Source organism: Pseudophryne corroboree, chromosome 12 (assembly GCF_028390025.1).
Source record: "Pseudophryne corroboree isolate aPseCor3 chromosome 12, aPseCor3.hap2, whole genome shotgun sequence".
In the NCBI taxonomy this organism is placed as follows: Eukaryota; Metazoa; Chordata; class Amphibia; order Anura; family Myobatrachidae; genus Pseudophryne; species Pseudophryne corroboree.
Window position 1 is genome coordinate 104,095,292 of NC_086455.1, and position 21,893 is coordinate 104,117,184.

Here is a 21,893-nt window from a genome sequence, read left to right on the forward strand (position 1 = left end):
CTCTCTGAACTTGTGTCTGAGGTAAGAATAGGTTCTATATTATAAGTACTAGAATTCTGTGGCTTAATAGCACTGGGTAGGAAATCACTTGACTGTAAAACATGTTTTTAGTTATCCTTAGTGATAACAAGGCAAGAGCTGGTGGATGCAAAGCCTACTTCATATCTGACAGTCAGATAGTCCACGGATGAGAGAAGGTGATCTAGATGTATTAGCAGTACTATGCCATGCATTAAATTCTCAAATTATGGGAGAATATCTGATCTTTGCATGGCCTCAGTGAGGCAATGATAAGGTCTCGCACTACATATCTTCCCAGCTACTGTATGGCAGGATCAGGCTTTCTGAACAAAAAGTAAAAGACCTTCATCATTAGTCATTTTAAAACTTAATTTGCCTTAACCTTTAAGGACCCTACACATTGGCTGAGGTGCAGCTGAGCTGCCCGACGGCCGATATGGCCGTTGGACGACCCAGCGGTGGGGGGAAGGGGGGTGACGGGGGGAGTGAAGTTTCCGTCCCCATAGCCCTGCATGCTAATATGGACGAGATTGTCCATATTGGCTTGCAGGTATGAACGAGCAGGCACCAATGATAAACGAGCACGGGGCCGCACATCATTCGTCGTTGGTGCCTACACACTGAACGATATGAACGAGTTCTCGTTCATTAATGAACAAGAACGTTCATATCACTCAGTTATATCTTCAAGTGTGTAGGGCCTACTATTCCATGGGATTGCTTTGAGACATATCACCCCAATGTTTAAGAACAGAAGAGTCAACTTCAGGGCAAATTGTGTGGATACATTTTGGAGACCTGTATAAATGCTTAAAACCCATTTGTCACCTGTGACTAGGATTGCTCTATAGGATAGCTGGACAAACTTGTATACTTCTGACTAAGCCTCCAATGCAAGCTACAGTATATAAATTGGTAGGATCTTAGCTGCTAGTGCTATGCTGGCCATCTGCATGTTACTATACTTGCCTCTTTTAAGAGACTGAGCACCTACTGTAGTCACTTCTTCTAACTCACTGTCCACTGAAGAGGGACATGTTGGACATACATACTCAGTATAGTTTAATAGAGAGGCATTGTGTTGGAACCCCTTCTGTCTTAATGGGTGTCCTAATGAAGCCAGCTTTGGGCAAAGGTACTGTGCCAGCTACTGGCATGAGAAATGTGCCTGCTGCAGACACTGGTACTTTCCACCTGGGGGCAATTTCAAGGAAGGATCCTTATTGCCTCAACAGGCATCTTTGTGTAAATTTTTCTCCACATTTACTTTTATACCTCATGTTTTGCCGACTGTGGGCAATTTCAGGAACAGCTACAGTTTCTGGCATTCCTGAATAGTCTCTGGAAGGATAGGTGTGTTTGGCAGTGATTTGTACCTCATATTCGGAGATAGAAAAAATGTATTCTGCTTACTTAACAGAAAAATATATTTTTGATCATACTATAATTAACAGTTTAAATGATAAAGGATCACTGCCAGCAGGAAGAGACCACTTTATTTCTGTCTAAGAACAGAGAAAAAGGTAACTTTTGGCGGTAACTTTTACCTCAGACACTGAGGTAGAAAGAAAAAAACATTTACAGTATTACACGCACCTGACTTTTTAAATAACAGTTTAAATGATAAGTAATTGCTGCCACCACTGCTTGCTGGCTCTCCTGTCATGTTATTGCAGGACAATGGAGGACAGCTATGAACATTGGCGTCACAAGGGTGGTGTGGCCCACACCGGGATGTCACGCGCAGAGTGGTGACACCAAACTGCCGGATTCTGCTCATTGACAGGAGCCAGGTGCTGCACTCTAACATTACAGTGCAGCAACCTGGCTCCTGTCCCTGTGTAGGAGCTGGTACTGCAGCAAGAGTACTCCTGGGGGGCAGCCCGCTCCTCCCGGACCACGGCATTATAAAAAACGGAGGTTGGGACGGCTAGCCATGCCCCCCATACCGTGAAGCTATGCCCCTATCCCCTGAAGCCACTCCCCTTTTGTGACCTCACCTGGCGTCAAGGGGCTTAGTGATGCCTCTGGCTGTAAGTATTCTGTCAGAGAAACAGACACAGCTTCCTCCCATGTCTGCGCTATAGAAATTTCTAACCTGAGTGTGGGCTCAAGCGGTCACATGACCTTTAGCTCAGAAAGCAGATGCTTGGCCCCACCCTTTTCCATACAACAAGCTAAGTGAATTTTTTATTTTCACTTTATCTTCTTCCAGCATTAATCGGGAGGCTTGCTCATCTGCCAACCAGCTGTTGCCAGGCGGCACAAAACAGACACTAAGGGGTACATTTAGTAATCTACATTTTGTCAAAGCCCCTGATGATTGGTGGATTTTACCAATGAATTGAAATCGGCAACAGACATACAGTAAATGGTAAACCTAGTAGCCTGATTTAATCATCAAGGATGACCCTGTGATGTGCACCGGACATTTTTCGGGTTTTGTGTTCTGGTTTTGGATTCGGTTCCGCGGCCGTGTTTTGGATTCGGACGCGTTTTGGCAAAACCTCCCTCAAATTTTTTTTTGTCGGATTCGGGTGTGTTTTGGATTCGGCTGTTTTTTTACAAAACCCCCTCAAAAACAGCTTAAATCATAGAATTTGGGGGTCATTTTGATCCCATAGTATTATTAACCTCAATAACCATAATTTTCACTCATTTCCAGTCTATTCTGAACACCTCACACCTCACAATATTATTTTTAGTCCTAAAATTTGCACCGAGGTCGCTGGATGACTAAGCTAAGCGACCCAAGTGGCCGACACAAACACCTGGCCCATCTAGGAGTGGCACTGCAGTGTCAGACAGGATGGCACTTCAAAAAAATAGTCCCCAAACAGCACATGATGCAAATAAAAAAAGAGGTGCAATGAGGTAGCTGTGTGACTAAGCTAAGCGACCCAAGTGGCCGACACAAACACCTGGCCCATCTAGGAGTGGCACTGCAGTGTCAGACAGGATGGCAGATTAAAAAAATAGTCCCCAAACAGCACATGATGCAAAGAAAAAAAGAGGCGCAATGAAATAGCTATGTGACTAAGCTAAGCGACCCAAGTGGCCGACACAAACACCTGGCCCATCTAGGAGTGGCACTGCAGTGTCAGACATGGATGGCAGATTAAAAAAATAGTCCCCAAACAGCACATGATGCAAAGAAAAAAAGAGGTGCAATGAGGTAGCTGTGTGACTAAGCTAAGCGACCCAAGTGGCCGACACAAACACCTGGCCCATCTAGGAGTGGCACTGCAGTGTCAGACAGGATGGCAGATTTAAAAAATAGTCCCCAAACAGCACATGATGCAAAGAAAAAAAGAGGTGCAATGAGGTAGCTGTGTGACTAAGCTAAGCGACCCAAGTGGCCGACACAAACACCTGGCCCATCTAGAAGTGGCACTGCAGTGTCAGACAGGATGGCACTTCAAAATATAGTCCCCAAACAGCACATGATGCAAAGAAAAAAAAGAGGTGCACCAAGGTCCCTGGATGGCTAAGCTAAGCGACCCAAGTGGCCGACACAAACACCTGGCCCATCTAGGAGTGGCACTGCAGTGTCAGACAGGATGGCACTTCAAAAAAATAGTCCCCAAACAGCACATGATGCAAAGAAAAAAAGAGGTGCAATGAGGTAGCTGTGTGACTAAGCTAAGCGACCCAAGTGGCCGACACAAACACCTGGCCCATCTAGGAGTGGCACTGCAGTGTCAGACAGGATGACAGATTAAAAAAATAGTCCTCAAACAGCACATGATGCAAAGAAAAAAAGAGGTGCAATGAGGTAGCTGTGAGGCTAAGCTAAGCAACCCAAGTGGCCGACACAACCACCTGGCCCATCTAGGAGTGGCACTGCAGTGTCAGACTGGATGGCAGATTAAAAAAATAGTCCCCAAACAGCACATGATGCAAAGAAAAAAGAGGTGCAATGAGGTAGCTGTGTGACTAAACTAAGCGACCCAAGTGCCTGACACAAACACCTGGCCCATCTAGGAGTGGCACTGCAGTGTCAGACAGGATGGCAGATTAAAAAAATAGTCCCCAAACAGCACATGATGCAAAAGAAAAAAGAGGTGCAATAAGGTAGCTGTGTGACTAAGCTAAGCGACCCAAGTGGCCGACACAAACACCTGGCCCATCTAGGAGTGGCACTGCAGTGTCAGACAGGATGGCACTTCAAAAAATAGTCCCCAAACAGCACATGATGCAAAGAAAAAAAGAGGTGCACCAAGGTCGCTGGATGGCTAAGCTAAGCGACCCAAGTGGCCGACACAAACACCTGGCCCATCTAGGAGTGGCACTGCAGTATCAGACAGGATGGCAGATTAAAAAAATTGTCCCCAAACAGCACATAATGCAAAGAAAAAAAGAGGTGCAATGAGGTAGCTGTGTGACTAAGCTAAGCGACCCAAGTGGCCGACACAAACACCTGGCCCATCTAGGAGTGGCACTGCAGTGTCAGACAGGATGGCAGATTAAAAAAATAGTCCCCAAACAGCACATGATGCAAAGAAAAAAGAGGTGCAATGAGGTAGCTGTGTGACTAAGTTAAGCGACCCAAGTGCCTGACACAAACACCTGGCCCATCTAGGAGTGGCACTGCAGTGTCAGACAGGATGGCAGATTAAAAAAATAGTCCCCAAACAGCACATGATGCAAAGAAAAAAGAGGTGCAATAAGGTAGCTGTGTGACTAAGCTAAGCGACCCAAGTGGCCGACACAAACACCTGGCCGATCTAGGAGTGGCACTGCAGTGTCAGACAGGATGGCACTTCAAAAAATAGTCCCCAAACAGCACATGATGCAAAGAAAAATGAAAGAAAAAAGAGGTGCAAGATGGAATTGTCCTTGGGCCCTCCCACCCACGCTTATGTTGTATAAACAGGACATGCACACTTTAACAAACCCATCATTTCAGTGACAGGGTCTGCCACACGACTGTGACTGAAATGACTGGTTGGTTTGGGCCCCCACCAAAAAAGAAGCAATCAATCTCTCCTTGCACAAACTGGCTCTACAGAGGCAAGATGTCCACCTCCTAATCATCGTCCGATTCCTCACCCCTTTCACTGTGTACATCCCCCTCCTCACAGATTATTAATTCGTCCCCACCGGAATCCACCATCTCAGGTCCCTGTGTACTTTCTGGAGGCAATTGCTGGTGAATGTCTCCACGGAGGAATTGATTATAATTCATTTTGATGAACATCATCTTCTCCACATTTTCTGGAAGTAACCTTGTACGCCGATTGCTGACAAGGTGAGCAGCTGCACTAAACACTCTTTCGGAGTACACACTGGAGCGGGGGCAACTTAGGTAAATTAAAGCCAGTTTCTGCAAGGGCCTCCAAATTGCCTCTTTTTCCTGCCAGTATACGTACGGACTGTCTGACGTGCCTACTTGGATGCGGTCACTCATATAATCCTCCACCATTCTTTCAATGGTGACAGAATCATATGCAGTGACAGTAGACGACATGTCAGTAATCGTTGGCTGGTCCTTCAGTCCGGACCAGATGTCAGCACTCGCTCCAGACTGCCCTGCATCACCGCCAGCGGGTGGGCTTGGAATTCTTAGCCTTTTCCTCGCAGCCCCAGTTGCGGGAGAATGTGAAGGAGGAGCTGTGGACGGGTCACATTCCGCTTGACTTGACAATTTTCTCACCAGCAGGTCTTTGAATCTCTGCAGACTTAATTATGCACTGTCCTACTACTATATATATACTGCGCACAAAAACTTAAATGCACCACAGGTATGGATGGATAGTATACTTGACAACACAGAGGTAGGTAGAGCAGTGGCCTACTGTACCGTACTGCTATATATTATATACTGGTGGTCAGCAAAATTATGCACTGTCCTAATACTATATATATACTGCGCACAAAAACTTAAATGCACCACATGTATGGATGGATAGTATACTTGACGACACAGAGGAAGGTAGAGCAGTGGCCTACTGTACCGTACTGCTATATATTATATACTGGTGGTCAGCATAATTATGCACTGTCCTACTACTATATACTGCGCACAAAAACTTAAATGCACCACAGGTATGGATGGATAGTATACTTGACGACACAGAGGTAGGTAGAGCAGTGGCCTACTGTACCGTACTGCTATATATTATATACTGGTGGTCAGCAAAATTATGCACTGTCCTACTACTATATACTTGACGACACAGAGGAAGGTAGAGCAGTGGCCTACTGTACCGTACTGCTATATATTATATACTGGTGGTCAGCAAAATTATGCACTGTCCTACTACTATATACTGCGCACAAAAACTTAAATGCACCACAGGTATGGATGGATAGTATACTTGACGACACAGAGGTAGGTAGAGCAGTGGCCTACTGTACCGTACTGCTATATATTATATACTGGTGGTCAGCAAAATTATGCACTGTCCTACTACTATATATATACTGCGCACAACTAAAATGCACCACAGGTATGGATGGATAGTATACTTCACGACACAGAGGTAGGTAGAGCAGTGGACTACTTTACCGTACTGATATAATTCTTGTGATCACTGGTCAGCAAAATTCTGCACTGTCCTCCTACTATATAATATTGGTGGTCCCCAGTCCCCACAATAATGCACACTGAGCACAGATATTTGCAGCACACTGAGCACAGATATGGAGCGTTTTTCAGGCAGAGAACGTAGATATTTGCAGCACACTGAGCACAGATATTTGCAGCACACTGAGCAGATATTTGCAGCACACTGAACACAGAAACTGAGAGAACGCCAGCCACGTCCTCTCACTATCATTTCCAATGCACGAGTGAAAAATGGCGGCGACGCGCGTCTCCTTATATAGAATACGAATCTCGCGAGAATCCGACAGCGGGATGATGACGTTCGGGCGCGCTCGGGTTAACCAAGAGTCTGCTCGGAACCGTGCAAAAATTGGTGAAGTTCGGATCCCGAGGAACCGAACCCGCTCATCACTACTTTTAAGCATCCTGCACACTGTAATACTGATTACTGTGTCCAGATGCGCAAACATCGGTCACATCATCGAAACTTGATCAGCCCTATGGCAGGTGTATTTTCTCCCTCTGACCTTGTCCTGCCATACTGCAGCTGTGAGTGCAGTCACTTTTAGCCCTCCCATAACACGCCCACTGGGTGGATAATTATTGCATGCAGTACTAGCCACTTCCCCGTCACCACCCATCACTATTCAGCCCCATTTCTGATACCATTTGACCCCATCACATCAGCACCTTTGTGTAACATATGTGTCATAGGGGTTTCAGAATGTTTTGTGCTTATGAATTGCAAATAATTGCTCAATTACGTGAACATTGTTATTGCATGCAGGTTTGTGTATGACTCAGAATCAGGCTCTTATGTCTACACCAGTCGTGTTTGTGACTAATATAATTTTTTTTATTTTTCATTTTATGCTCCACTGAATAGATACTTTCTCCATGTAATGGCTGAAAATGTAAAAAGTAACCCCCAAACAAATGAAATGATGTCATCTGTTTAGCTGTTATATTGGACTATTCAGAGGCAGAAATCATATACAAACCTGACATGCAGTACTTCCAATCTGCATTGATATGACTATGTAATGCTTTCCCGCAAGCACCCAAATTTCTGAAAGCTGAATAGTGGACAAGGTTTTTTTTAGAGAAGTGTATTACTGTGTATATATAGGTGTACTATATATAGGGAAAAAGTAAGTTAAAAAACATTATTTACGTTATGTTCATATTCATTAGTTGCCATAAGCAAATACTATAAACATGTGTACAGTATCTTGAGCTTTATTACCAGCAAATGACTGTAGTTGGTCAGCACAACTTCGCAACTATATACAAAATGCCCAGTTTCTCTCCATATAAGCTGTTGGTGTACTAGTTGCCACGGAAACAGCTTGATCAAAGGCATTTTGCCATGGTGATCATTTCATACAGATGTCTGAAAAGTTGTATGTTTGTGTGGTAGTTATAGAAATGATGCTCCTGATCCGACAGCAGGCTAATTAAATCCCATAGAATGTTTCCATTGGCATCTGTGTCAGATAGGTGCCCTGGAGTATCCAGATGGCAGACCTTCTCTTCATTCATTTAAAATGCAAATGTATACTGTGCCATGTTTACATACATTATCTTATAGAGATCAACTCTATATCTGGCACAGTTGGAAGGATTATATTGTTTTATGTCTAGTCTGCCAACAAAATTAACAACAATTCCTCCACTACTGCTTTCATTGTCAGTCATTATATTAGGCAGAGCAGTATATCAGATGAGTGTAAGACTAAAGGTGCATACACACTGGGCGATGATCGCTGACATTGCTGGCCTGAAAATCGCTCAGTGCATACACACTGAGCGCTTTCCCCCCCTGCCCAGTGATGTCAGCAGGGGTGGGCGGCTTTCTGTAGCAGGATGCTATGGAAAGCCATTCACCCCCCTGTTCATCTACTGGTAATACCAGTAGATGAACGGCGGCCACCGGCGGTGAAGCGGTAGAGCGCATTAGCGCTCACCGCTCATCGCTTGTGCATTAGAGATGAGCGCCGGAAATTTTTCGGGTTTTGTGTTTTGGTTTTGGGTTCGGTTCCGCGGCCGTGTTTTGGGTTCGACCGCGTTTTGGCAAAACCTCACCGAATTTTTTTTGTCGGATTCGGGTGTGTTTTGGATTCGGGTGTTTTTTTCAAAAAACACTAAAAAACTGCTTAAATCATAGAATTTGGGGGTCATTTTGATCCCAAAGTATTATTAACCTCAAAAACCATAATTTACACTCATTTTCAGTCTATTCTGAATACCTCACACCTCACAATATTATTTTTAGTCCTAAAATTTGCACCTAGGTCGCTGGATGACTAAGCTAAGCGACCCTAGTGGCCGACACAAACACCGGGCCCATCTAGGAGTGTCACTGCAGTGTCACGCAGGATGTCCCTTCCAAAAAACCCTCCCCAAACAGCACATGACGCAAAGAAAAAAAGAGGCGCAATGAGGTAGCTGTGTGAGTAAGATAAGCGACCCTAGTGGCCGACACAAACACCGGGCCCATCTAGGAGTGTCACTGCAGTGTCACGCAGGATGTCCCTTCCAAAAAACCCTCCCCAAACAGCACATGACGCAAAGAAAAAAAGAGGCGCAATGAGGTAGCTGTGTGAGTAAGATAAGCGACCCTAGTGGGCGACACAAACACCGGGCCCATCTAGGAGTGGCACTGCAGTGTCACGCAGGATGTCCCTTCCAAAAAACCCTCCCCAAACAGCACATGACGCAAAGAAAAAAAGAGGCGCAATGAGGTAGCTGTGTGAGTAAGATAAGCGACCCTAGTGGCCGACACAAACACCGGGCCCATCTAGGAGTGGCACTGCAGTGTCACGCAGGATGTCCCTTCCAAAAAACCCTCCCCAAACAGCACATGACGCAAAGAAAAAAAGAGGCGCAATCAGGTAGCTGTGTGAGTAAGATAAGCGACCCTAGTGGCCGACACAAACACCGGGCCCATCTAGGAGTGTCACTGCAGTGTCATGCAGGATGTCCCTTCCAAAAAACCCTCCCCAAACAGCACATGACGCAAAGAAAAAAAGAGGCGCAATGAGGTAGCTGTGTGAGTAAGATAAGCGACCCTAGTGGCCGACACAAACACCGGGCCCATCTAGGAGTGTCACTGCAGTGTCACGCAGGATGTCCCTTCCAAAAAACCCTCCCCAAACAGCACATGACGCAAAGAAAAAAAGAGGCGCAATGAGGTAGCTGTGTGAGTAAGATAAGCGACCCTAGTGGCCGACACAAACACCGGGCCCATCTAGGAGTGGCACTGCAGTGTCACGCAGGATGTCCCTTCCAAAAAACCCTCCCCAAACAGCACATGACGCAAAGAAAAAAAGAGGCGCAATGAGGTAGCTGTGTGAGTAAGATAAGCGACCCTAGTGGCCGACACAAACACCGGGCCCATCTAGGAGTGGCACTGCAGTGTCACGCAGGATGTCCCTTCCAAAAAACCCTCCCCAAATAGCACATGACGCAAAGAAAAATTAAAGAAAAAAGAGGTGCAAGATGGAATTGTCCTTGGGCCCTCCCACCCACCCTTATGTTGTATAAACAGGACATGCACACTTTAACCAACCCATCATTTCAGTGACAGGGTCTGCCACACGACTGTGACTGAAATGACGGGTTGTTTTGGACCCCCACCAAAAAAGAAGCAATTAATCTCTCCTTGCACAAACTGGCTCTACAGAGGCAAGATGTCCACCTCATCATCATCCTCCGATATATCACCGTGTACATCCCCCTCCTCACAGATTATCAATTCGTCCCCACTGGAATCCACCATCTCAGCTCCCTGTGTACTTTGTGGAGGCAATTGCTGCTGGTCAATGTCTCCACGGAGGAATTGATTATAATTCATTTTAATGAACATCATCTTCTTCACATTTTCTGGATGTAACCTCGTACGCCGATTGCTGACAAGGTGAGCGGCGGCACTAAACACTCTTTCGGAGTACACACTTGTGGGAGGGCAACTTAGGTAGAATAAAGCCAGTTTGTGCAAGGGCCTCCAAATTGCCTCTTTTTCCTGCCAGTATAAGTACGGACTGTGTGACGTGCCTACTTGGATGCGGTCACTCATATAATCCTCCACCATTCTTTCAATGGTGAAAGAATCATATGCAGTGACAGTAGACGACATGTCCGTAATCGTTGTCAGGTCCTTCAGTCCGGACCAGATGTCAGCATCAGCAGTCGCTCCAGACTGCCCCGCATCACCGCCAGCGGGTGGGCTCGGAATTCTGAGCCTTTTCCTCGCACCCCCAGTTGCGGGAGAATGTGAAGGAGGAGATGTTGACAGGTCGCGTTCCGCTTGACTTGACAATTTTCTCACCAGCAGGTCTTTCAACCCCAGCAGACTTGTGTCTGCCGGAAAGAGAGATCCAAGGTAGGCTTTAAATCTAGGATCGAGCACGGTGGCCAAAATGTAGTGCTCTTATTTCAACAGATTGACCACCCGTGAATCCTTGTTAAGCGAATTAAGGGCTCCATCCACAAGTCCCACATGCCTAGCGGAATCTCTCCGTGTTAGCTCCTCCTTCAATGTCTCCAGCTTCTTCTGCAAAAGCCTGATGAGGGGAATGACCTGACTCAGGCTGGCAGTGTCTGAACTGACTTCACGTGTGGCAAGTTCAAAGGGCATCAGAACCTTGCACAACGTTGAAATCATTCTCCACTGCGCTTGAGACAGGTGCATTCCACCTCCTATATCGTGCTCAATTGTATAGGCTTGAATGGCCTTTTGCTGCTCCTCCAACCTCTGAAGCATATAGAGGGTTGAATTCCACCTCGTTACCACTTCTTGCTTCAGATGATGGCAGGGCAGGTTCAGTAGTTTTTGGTGGTGCTCCAGTCTTCTGTACGTGGTGCCTGTACGCCGAAAGTGTCCCGCAATTCTTCTGGCCACCGACAGCATCTCTTGCACGCCCCTGTCGTTTTTTAAAAAATTCTGCACTACCAAATTCAAGGTATGTGCAAAACATGGGACGTGAATTTGCCCATATTTAATGCACACACAATATTGCTGGCGTTGTCCGATGCCACAAATCCACAGGAGAGTCCAATTGGGGTAAGCCATTCCGCGATGATCTTCCTCAGTTGCCGTAAGAGGTTTTCAGCTGTGTGCGTATTCTGGAAAGCGGTGATACAAAGCGTAGCCTGCCTAGGAAAGAGTTGGCGTTTGCGAGATGCTGCTACTGGTGCCGCCGCTGCTGTTCTTGCGGCGGGAGTCCATACATCTACCCAGTGGGCTGTCACAGTCATATAGTCCTGACCCTGCCCTGCTCCACTTGTCCACATGTCCGTGGTTAAGTGGACATTGGGTACAACTGCATTTTTTAGGACACTGGTGAGTCTTTTTCTGACGTCCGTGTACATTCTCGGTATCGCCTGCCTAGAGAAGTGGAACCTAGATGGTATTTGGTAACGGGGGCACACTGCCTCAATAAATTGTCTAGTTCCCTGTGAACTAACGGCGGATACCGGACGCACGTCTAACACCAACATAGTTGTCAAGGCCTCAGTTATCCGCTTTGCAGCAGGATGACTGCTGTGATATTTCATCTTCCTCGCAAAGGACTGTTGGACAGTCAATTGCTTACTGGAAGTAGTACAAGTGGGCTTACGACTTCCCCTCTGGGATGACCATCGACTCCCAGCAGCAACAACAGCAGCGCCAGCAGCAGTAGGCGTTACACGCAAGGATGCATCGGAGGAATCCCAGGCAGGAGAGGACTCGTCAGAATTGCCAGTGACATGGCCTGCAGGACTATTGGCATTCCTGGGGAAGGAGGAAATTGACACTGAGGGAGTTGGTGGGGTGGTTTGCGTGAGCTTGGTTACAAGAGGAAGGGATTTACTGGTCAGTGGACTGCTTCCGCTGTCGCCCAAAGTTTTTGAACTTGTCACTGACTTATTATGAATGCGCTGCAGGTGACGTATAAGGGAGGATGTTCCGAGGTGGTTAACGTCCTTACCCCTACTTATTACAGCTTGACAAAGGCAACACACGGCTTGACACCTGTTGTCCGCTTTTCTGTTGAAATACCTCCACACTGAAGAGCTGATTTTTTTGGTATTTTCACCAGGCATGTCAACGGCCATATTCCTCCCACGGACAACAGGTGTCTCCCCGGGTGCCTGACTTAAACAAACCACCTCACCATCAGAATCCTCCTGGTCAATTTCCTCCCCAGCGCCAGCAACACCCATATCCTCCTCATCCTGGTGTACTTCAACACTGACATCTTCAATCTGACTATCAGGAACTGGACTGCGGGTGCTCCTTCCAGCACTTGCAGGGGGCGTGCAAATGGTGGAAGGCGCATGCTCTTCACGTCCAGTGTTGGGAAGGTCAGGCATCGCAACCGACACAATTGGACTCTCCTTGTGGATTTGGGATTTCGAAGAACGCACAGCTCTTTGCGGTGCTTTTGCCAGCTTGAGTCTTTTCATTTTTCTAGCGAGAGGCTGAGTGCTTCCATCCTCATGTGAAGCTGAACCACTAGCCATGAACATAGGCCAGGGCCTCAGCCGTTCCTTGCCACTCCGTGTGGTAAATGGCATATTGGCAAGTTTACGCTTCTCCTCCGACAATTTTATTTTAGGTTTTGGAGTCCTTTTTTTACTGATATTTGGTGTTTTGGATTTGACATGCTCTGTACTATGACATTGGGCATCGGCCTTGGCAGACGACGTTGCTGGCATTTCATCGTCTCGGTCATGACTAGTGGCAGCAGCTTCAGCACGAGGTGGAAGTGGATCTTGATCTTTCCCTAATTTTGGAACCTCAACATTTTTGTTCTCCATATTTTAATAGGCACAACTAAAAGGCACCTCAGGTAAACAATGGAGATGGATAGATACTAGTATACTTATGGATGGACTGCCGAGTGCCGACACAGAGGTAGCTACAGCCGTGGACTAACGTACCGTGTCTGCTGCTAATATAGACTGGATGATTGATAATGGGATGAAATCAATATATATATGTATGTATATTGATAAAGCTAAATATTTATCGTATATACAACCCTTTATGAGGTCTAAGAACACTGTACGCTGTTTACTTAAGAAGTACCGTAAGGGTACGCAAGTCGCGTAACGATCGCTCAGCCGTAGGCGAGACGCTCAAGCGTCACGTTCGCTCACGGCCCAGAGATCACAGACAAGCACTCTGTTGGCTATGACTAACGTAATGATTCGCTATGGCGTAGCGGACGCTCGAGACCACGAGGAGATCACCAGCGGCGCAGACGCTCACAACGCTATACCTTTATGTCTAAACCTATTATTAATGAAATACACAGAATACCTTAATGTGAATACAGGGTGTAAGTGCAACCTTGTGTAACCTGACTAACTACAAAGCTGCTTGAGCGTCACCGACGCTCAAGTGAACACTTAAAACTATGAGAAAATACACAGATACTGGTTTAGGGTCCAAAGCCTATTATCTGTATTATAACTATTATACTTGCAAAAAGAATCACAGTACAAATGATACACTACAATATAACAGAGACTTCCTAACCAAATAACTATACAAGAAATACAATACAATACTATGCTGATCTAATACAATACAATACTATGCTGATCTAATACAATACAATACTATGCTGATCTAATACAATACAATACTATGCTGATCTAATACAATACAATACTAGTCAATGGGAGATACGAGAGAAGGAGAAGAGAGAGAGAGAGAGAGATATATATATGAGAGAAATGGCTCACAGAAAGACAATGATTACGGAGAGAAACTTACGCACAAGGGTAAACGATCGCATGCGCCTGGACATCCAGCACCCGATTTTCAGCAATGAGAACCGTTGAAGAGTGAGAGCTGGATGTGGTCGGCCTGCCTATTTATGCCCCACACACAATGCAATCTTACAGTCCCTACAATCCCATTGTCCATTGGACGTCGGAATTCGGCCCTGCATCATAACAAAAGGTCATAGGTTGATTCATACAGGTGGGCTGTGACGATTTCAAACAGCTCAGGTGGGTGGGGAACTAGGTTTCCCGCCGCATACCTGAGTATGAGTAAATAGTAGAAATGGACATAAACTTCTTATGTCCATAACTATTCGCACGAGCGATTAATACGCTCCAAACCAACACCGGAATATTGCTATTTAAATACTCTTCCGATGGGTACCAAACACTACTGCATGACTCCTGTTAGACCCTTCCTACGATACAAAGAGGGATTCCTCAGCTCAGGGACATTCTATATTAACCAAACTTTCAGAATCTATCAAAGGGACCATGATCTACAAACTACATTAATTGTGAAAATATGTAACGAATGAGTCGCACGCTACGACTACATAAACTCTACCGTAAATACGCATACCGTGCGCCCGCGGGTGCACGCTATTGCGGGTATGCGCCTTCACGGGAGAGCGTACGCATGCGCAGCGCGGACCAGTGTGCGGTGCAAATATGGCAGTGTGTATGGGGATATTTTTCTGACTTTGACAGTCCACCCTTTGGCAGTCAATAATAACTGCCACCTCCTGAAAACATTTCAAAAGGAGAAAAATATATGTCAGGGGTTAATTCATTTCCATGGTTGGGTGAGGGAGGAGAGAGGAGTAGGTGTGAAGAGGGTATGACCTAGTGTGATAGCAGAAGCATGTGTGTATGAGTCCATGTTTGGGGGGGTCATGTATCATCGTGCCGTACGTGTTGTAAATCAAGCTTCGAGGTATTGCGAAGTATACATTTGAATTCCTTCTTATCCTGTGGTACAGGTCTGTGGATGGGCTGTCAAACTTTACCGAGCTCTTTTCGGATTTTGAACAAAATGGGGAGCACATTTTAGTTGATGATACATGAATGGGGGGATATGTGATTGCTGATATCTGTGCCTGCATTCCCTTTACTATGTGTGTTATTACCTGAGGGTTGTAGAGATGAAGATAAAGAACACTTATGGGGAATGCAATGATATTCTATGTCAGGTAAATGTACATCTGTCGTTGAAGTTTTGTTCGGTATCTGTTGAGAGTCGTCTTCTTTGCGCTGTATTGCTCCTTGGGCATGAGCAAATAGCTTTGTCAGTGCCATCAGATTTACAAAAAAAATGTTGGGCTAGCGTGAGTTTAAAAATACTAGGGAAACTGGGGATCCATGGCAAAGTTCATCAAATGTCCATTTCTCAAGTGGTCAAAACTTCATCTTTGGTGCTTGTCTGTTGTCTGTATAGCGTCTCGTCAACTTCTTCGTCCAAGGGGGTCTTTGTATCTTGGAGAAAAGCAGAAAAACAGGTGAAAGAAACGGACCGTATAATCGCATTTTTCATCACATCCTGGTTTCTATCATTGGGTCATAAATCAAATCCAGGTTAATTACAGTTTCCTCACTCCTCAAGCTCATCACTTTTGTACTTTGTTTGCACCTCATTAAAGCCTGCCCGCATCTAAATATCAATCCAATAGATATAACAACACCTAAGATACATAGGAGGAACTTTCCAACATCCATTATGACTCCTTGAGCCCAGTCTCCTAAACCGGAGAACCAATTTCGCGGGTTCAACCATGACACCCAACCAGTCAGCTCATTACCTACAGCAGCAAGGGTGAGATTGTGTTTTCGACGAAATTCCCACTTCAATTGGAGAATATCGTCCATCTTTTGGTCTATGACCTCTACCGGATCCTCGGTGCTATTGGTGATATACGTGCAACACTTTATGCCGTACTGTGTTGCCAATGTAACACAATATCCGCCTGTTACTGCTGTAAGATAATTAAGAACCATCCTATGCTGAACTAGTTCTGTTTTATAAGCTTGAAGTTCTCTTCCAGTGTATCTGAATGTGTCATCATACATTTCAGTGATATTATCTAACAAATTGGCGAGTGCGGAAATGTATCTATAATTCATCACTCCTCGAGCGGTGCGAGTGAAATCTAACGCTACCAGAACCTGAATCCCGGTGGATTCATGGATAAGATCAGAGGCCGGGTGCTCTAACCTTTCTGACAGTTGTCTTTTAACTCGGTGCTCGTAATGAGTGTGAGTATAAGGAGCTTGGGCACCACGGTGTATGTCCTTTATTTTGTCATGTGTAACAGTCATCACTTCAGGCAATACTTTTCCAATATAACACAATCCTTCAGAGTTTGGGGCAAGCCACTTGTACGCCTTTCTCCCGCATATGAAATATGCATCATCGGGGAGAACATATGGGACAGAGAAGGACATTACCATATTACACACCTTCCAGGTGAATTCTCCTGACCCTAATTCTTCCATCTGCTTAATGCACGTATCGGTTTGTACGATATGTGCACAGTATCCTGGTGATACTTCTCCAACTCTAGTAATCCTATTTCCTAAGGTATATCGATACCGGAAAGATTTTCCTCTACTGGCTATGTGGCGTACAAGCTCTGTATCTGTAGGCATTCTATCTGCTCTGTGTGAAAAGGTCATGGTAAGGTTGCTCCATGACACTTCCCAATTTCCCGGCTTACGGGGATTGGAGATATTAAAACATAAGAGGGACCTATCCACATGGTATTGGTGGAGCTTCAAACTAGGAGGGCTGGAGATGTTAAACCTCCGGTCCACCGGTCTCCCACCACTTAGCTCAAGTACCTCCCCTAACGTTAAAGGAAATGGCACTAGCCCTGATTTGCTATGACCCTGAGGTACTTGAGAGCATACCCAACAATCTGTTTGGTTTAATACGTTACCCACTAAGGAGTGATAGTCACTCAATGGATGCCGGTCCATATGGATATTAAAACTGGATTGGCATTTCTTTATGCACCCATCCTCAATCAAATTGTCACAGAGCCTACAGATACAGTTTTCTTCAGCTAACAATCCATCACAATTTCTTCTATCGGATCGTTTTCTGATACTCGCCTTTGCTTGTTGGCTTGGTTGATCTTGGAAAACTGCGCCTCCATCATCATAATCGGAACCCATTCCAGAACCTCTCTCGACCTCTATGGTCCTCTCGCCGGAACAGACTGCTCTGGTCAACATCATGGTTAACATCAAAATCCGGATCACAGTCTCTTGGGGCAAGTCCATCTTTGAGGAGGAAATAGAGAAGAATGAGAAGGGGGAAAAAGAAATTTTTAAGGGAGAGGGGGATGGGAAGTGGAGAAAACAATAAAAGGGAGAAGGGGGTCAACAACTGCTTTCGGTCTTCAAGGCTCAGGTGTCGCCTCAGTCCTCCTGGAACAGACACTCCAGTGATACAACCTCTACCGTCTGTTCCTTATCGCGGGACTTCTCTGGATCAGCAACCTTTTTGCAGTGGGATGAATGGACCCAAGTCTCTCTCTCAGCAACCTTCAATGCTGTGGTGCTAGTCAATAAGACCTGGTATGGTCCTTCCCATCTATCAATAAGACAACCTGAGCGTAGAAAATTTCGTATCATTACATAATCCCCAGGTTCAATGTCATGACAATTACTATCTGGTAAATCAGGAATCACCAACTTCAGATTATCATTTTGATTCCTCAACTGTTTACTCATGTTAATCAAGTACTTTACAGTTACTTCATTGTTACATTTCAAATCATCCTGAGGGTTAATCATGACATGCGGTTGTCGACCAAACAAGATTTCAAAAGGGGACAGATTAAGAGGGGACCTGGGAGTGGTTCTGATACTGTACAATACAATGGGTAAAGCTTCTGGCCATGTCAATCCTGTCTCTGCCATCACTTTACTCAATTTATTTTTAATAGTGCTGTTCACTCTTTCGACCTTCGCACTCGCCTGTGGACGGTACGGAGTGTGCAGCTTGCTATCAATACCCATTAATTTACACATTCTTTGAAAGACATCACCGGTAAAATGGGTACCCCTATCACTTTCAATGATTCTAGGGATACCATATCTACATACAAATTCCTGCACAATTTTCTTAGCTGTAAACATAGCGGTATTTGTAGCTGCTGGAAATGCTTCGACCCAATTCGAGAAAACATCTATACAAACAAGTACATATTTCAAATTTCGACATGGGGGTAATTGAATGAAGTCAATTTGTATTACCTGGAAAGGGCCGCCGGCAGGTGGGATATGGGATGGTTCTGTAGGTATTGCTTTTCCAATATTCTTTCTCAGACAGGTAAGGCATGACATTGCTCTTTTACCCGCATGAGAGGAGAATCCTGGGGCGCACCAGTATGCTCTTACCAATTTGCACATCCCCTCCTTGCCTAGATGAGTCAGCCCGTGAGCTGCTTCAGCCAGACATGGAAGGTATGTCCTGGGGGCCACTGGTTTACCATGTCCATCCGTCCAGAGCCCTGAGGACTCCTGGCCATATCCCTTTGCCTTCCAGACTGCCTTTTCCTGTGTGGAACACAAATTCTGCATCTCACACAACTTCTGTGTGTTGATGGTATTAAATACCATCAGTTGTGTGGTGTCTGTCTGTATGGGGGTAGCAGCTGCTAACTTAGCAGCTTCGTCTGCTCGGCTGTTACCAAGTGATACCGGGTCTTGGCTATATGTATGTGCTTTACATTTGATAACAGCCACTCTGTCGGGTTCCTGTATCGCTGTTAGAAGCCTTTTTATGTGAGTTGCATGCGCTACCGGTGTACCAGCGGCCGTCATGAAGTTTCTGAGACGCCATAGGGCTCCGAAATCATGGACTACCCCGAATGCGTATCTAGAATCGGTGTAGATATTGGCTGACTTACCCTTAGCCAATTCACATGCTCTGGTTAGGGCGACCAGTTCAGCAACCTGGGCTGAGTGAGGTGGGCCTAGCGGTTCCGCTTCTATGGTGTCTTGGTCATCTACGACTGCGTATCCAGTACACAAGTCTCCCGAGTCTGACTGTCTGTGACAACTACCGTCCGTGTAGAACGTGAGTTCTGCATCTTCCAGTGGGTTGTCACTGATGTCAGGCCTTGCGGTAAAATTTTGGGTCAAATATTCCATACAATCATGTGTATCTTCCTTTGTATTGAATCCTCCTTCCCCAGCACTCTCACCTTCCACCCTTTGTGCCTGACCAGGCACACCTGGGAGATATGTTGCAGGATTTAATGCACTGCATCTCCTTATGGTGATGTTTACGGGGGCCATTAGTGCCAATTCCCATCTTGTAAACCTCGCTGATGAGACGTGTCTGGTTTGGGCAGAATTCAATAAGGCTGATACTGCATGTGGCGTATGGATTGTGAGGTTGTGGCCTAGCACGACGTCTTCGCTTTTTGTCACTAGTAATGCTATCGCAGCAACGCTTCGCAAGCATGTGGGGAGGGATCGCGCTACCGTGTCTAGCTGAGCGCTGTAGTATGCAACTGGCCTGCTGGCATCACCGTGTTTTTGGGTTAGTACACCTGCTGCGCAACCAGCACTTTCTGTTCCGTATAGTTCAAAGGGTTTCCCATAGTCTGGCATACCTAGTGCTGGTGCCTGCGTTAGGCACTGTTTGAGTCTCTCAAATGCTGTTTCGGATTCGTCTGTATGCGAGATCCTATCAGGTTTGTTTGAGGAGACCATTTCCTGCAAAGGTAACGCCAATATGGAAAACCCTGGGATCCAATTACGGCAATACCCACACATTCCTAAAAACGTCCTGATCTGTTGCTGGGTTTGTGGCAGTGTCATGTCTCTAATTGCTTGGATTCTATCAGCGGTCAGGTGTCTCAGTCCTTGTGTTAGACAGTGTCCCAAATATTTTACCTTAGTTTGGCATAATTGCAACTTGTCTTTGGACACCTTGTGTCCGGTGTCTGAAAGATGAAACAGGAGCTGTTTCGTATCCTTCAGAGATGCTTCCAGTGAATCTGAACACAGTAATAAATCGTCCACATACTGTATCAATACTGATCCACTGTCTGGTTGGAAAGACTGTAAACAATCATGCAAAGCCTGAGAAAATATACTTGGACTATCTATGAAACCTTGGGGCAACCGAGTCCATGTGTATTGGACTCCTCTGTATGTGAATGCAAACAAATATTGGCTGTCAGGGTGCAGAGGTACCGAAAAGAAAGCGGAGCAGAGGTCAATAACAGTGAAAAATTTGGCAGTGGGAGGGATTTGCATTAGGATGACAGCTGGATTTGGCACTACGGGGAACTGACTCTCAACTATTTTGTTAATCCCCCTTAGATCCTGCACTAGCCTGTAACCCCTCCCCCCACTCTTCTTAACAGGGAAGATGGGACTATTGGCAGTGCTGGACGTTCTTACTAGAATGCCCTGTTGTAGCAAGCGCTCTATTACTGGGTAAACTCCTAACTCCACCTCTGGCTTCAGAGGATATTGTGGGATTTTTGGAGCTATCCTACCATCTTTTACTTGTACCACTACTGGAGCTACGTTTGCCATTAATCCAGTGTCCTGTCCGTCTTTTGTCCAAAGTGACTCTGGTATCTGAGATGTCATCTCTTCTATTTGGGATGGATTCCTATTTGTCATAATGGTATGTGACGTTAATTTTGATGGGGAGTCTAACATGTCTCGCACTTCCTGCGCGTGTTTCTCAGGTATGTCCAAGAATACACCTTCAGGAGTACAATAAATGACGCACCCCATTTTACACAGTAAGTCTCTTCCCAGGAGATTGGTTGGTGCCGATGCAGCCAGCAAAAAGGAATGCTTGGTATGCAAAGGCCCTATTGTAATCTCGGCTGGTTTGCTAACAGGGTAGTGCTGGACTACTCCTGTTACTCCCATGGCTGGAATTGTCCTACCAGTGGTTCTCATGCCCACTGTCGAATTTATCACTGACTTGGCCGCCCCTGTGTCTACAAGAAAGTTTAAAGTTTTACCAGCTACATTGATTGCGACCTCGGGTTCACTTTCAAGGTTGGCAATTAATTTTACTGGCTGCAGATTACAGGTATGGCCACACCCCTATTGGGTATGGTGACCTCCCTGAATCCCGCTGGCAGCAACTACTTGTGAGGGAGATAGTTGGGAACTACCAGAGGCATGCCAGTCTCTGTTTGGGGGATATCTTTTTGTTTCCCCTGTATGTGGCTCATAACTCCGTTTCTGCGGACCTTGCTCCCAATGTCGTGTGTCGTGTCGTTGTCTAGGGGTTTGGTATGAGTTTCGTGGATTCTTTACTCTACAATCTCGTGCCATGTGTCCCTGTTTGTGACAAGAATAACAAGTAACCATACTTGACTTACCCACAGGATTTGGTGATACAAACAAAGGCTGCCTTGTGGTCAGAGCCTGTATACTTACTGACATTAATTTGTCACCTTGTTGTTCCCTGTGTCTAGTGATGTTTCTGTCGTGATCAATAGCAGCCTCTCTCAAAGTAGCCACAGACAGACCTCGCCAACAAGGTTGCGTGGTC

At 45.7% G+C, this 21,893-nt stretch overlaps 1 protein-coding gene across 2 annotated transcripts in view; it reads left to right on the forward strand.

The window, feature by feature from the left end:
- The window catches only part of LOC134980847 (putative N-acetylated-alpha-linked acidic dipeptidase), a 466,241-nt gene that overhangs the window by 148,283 nt on the left and 296,065 nt on the right, over positions 1 to 21,893 (forward strand). The window lies entirely within an intron of this gene.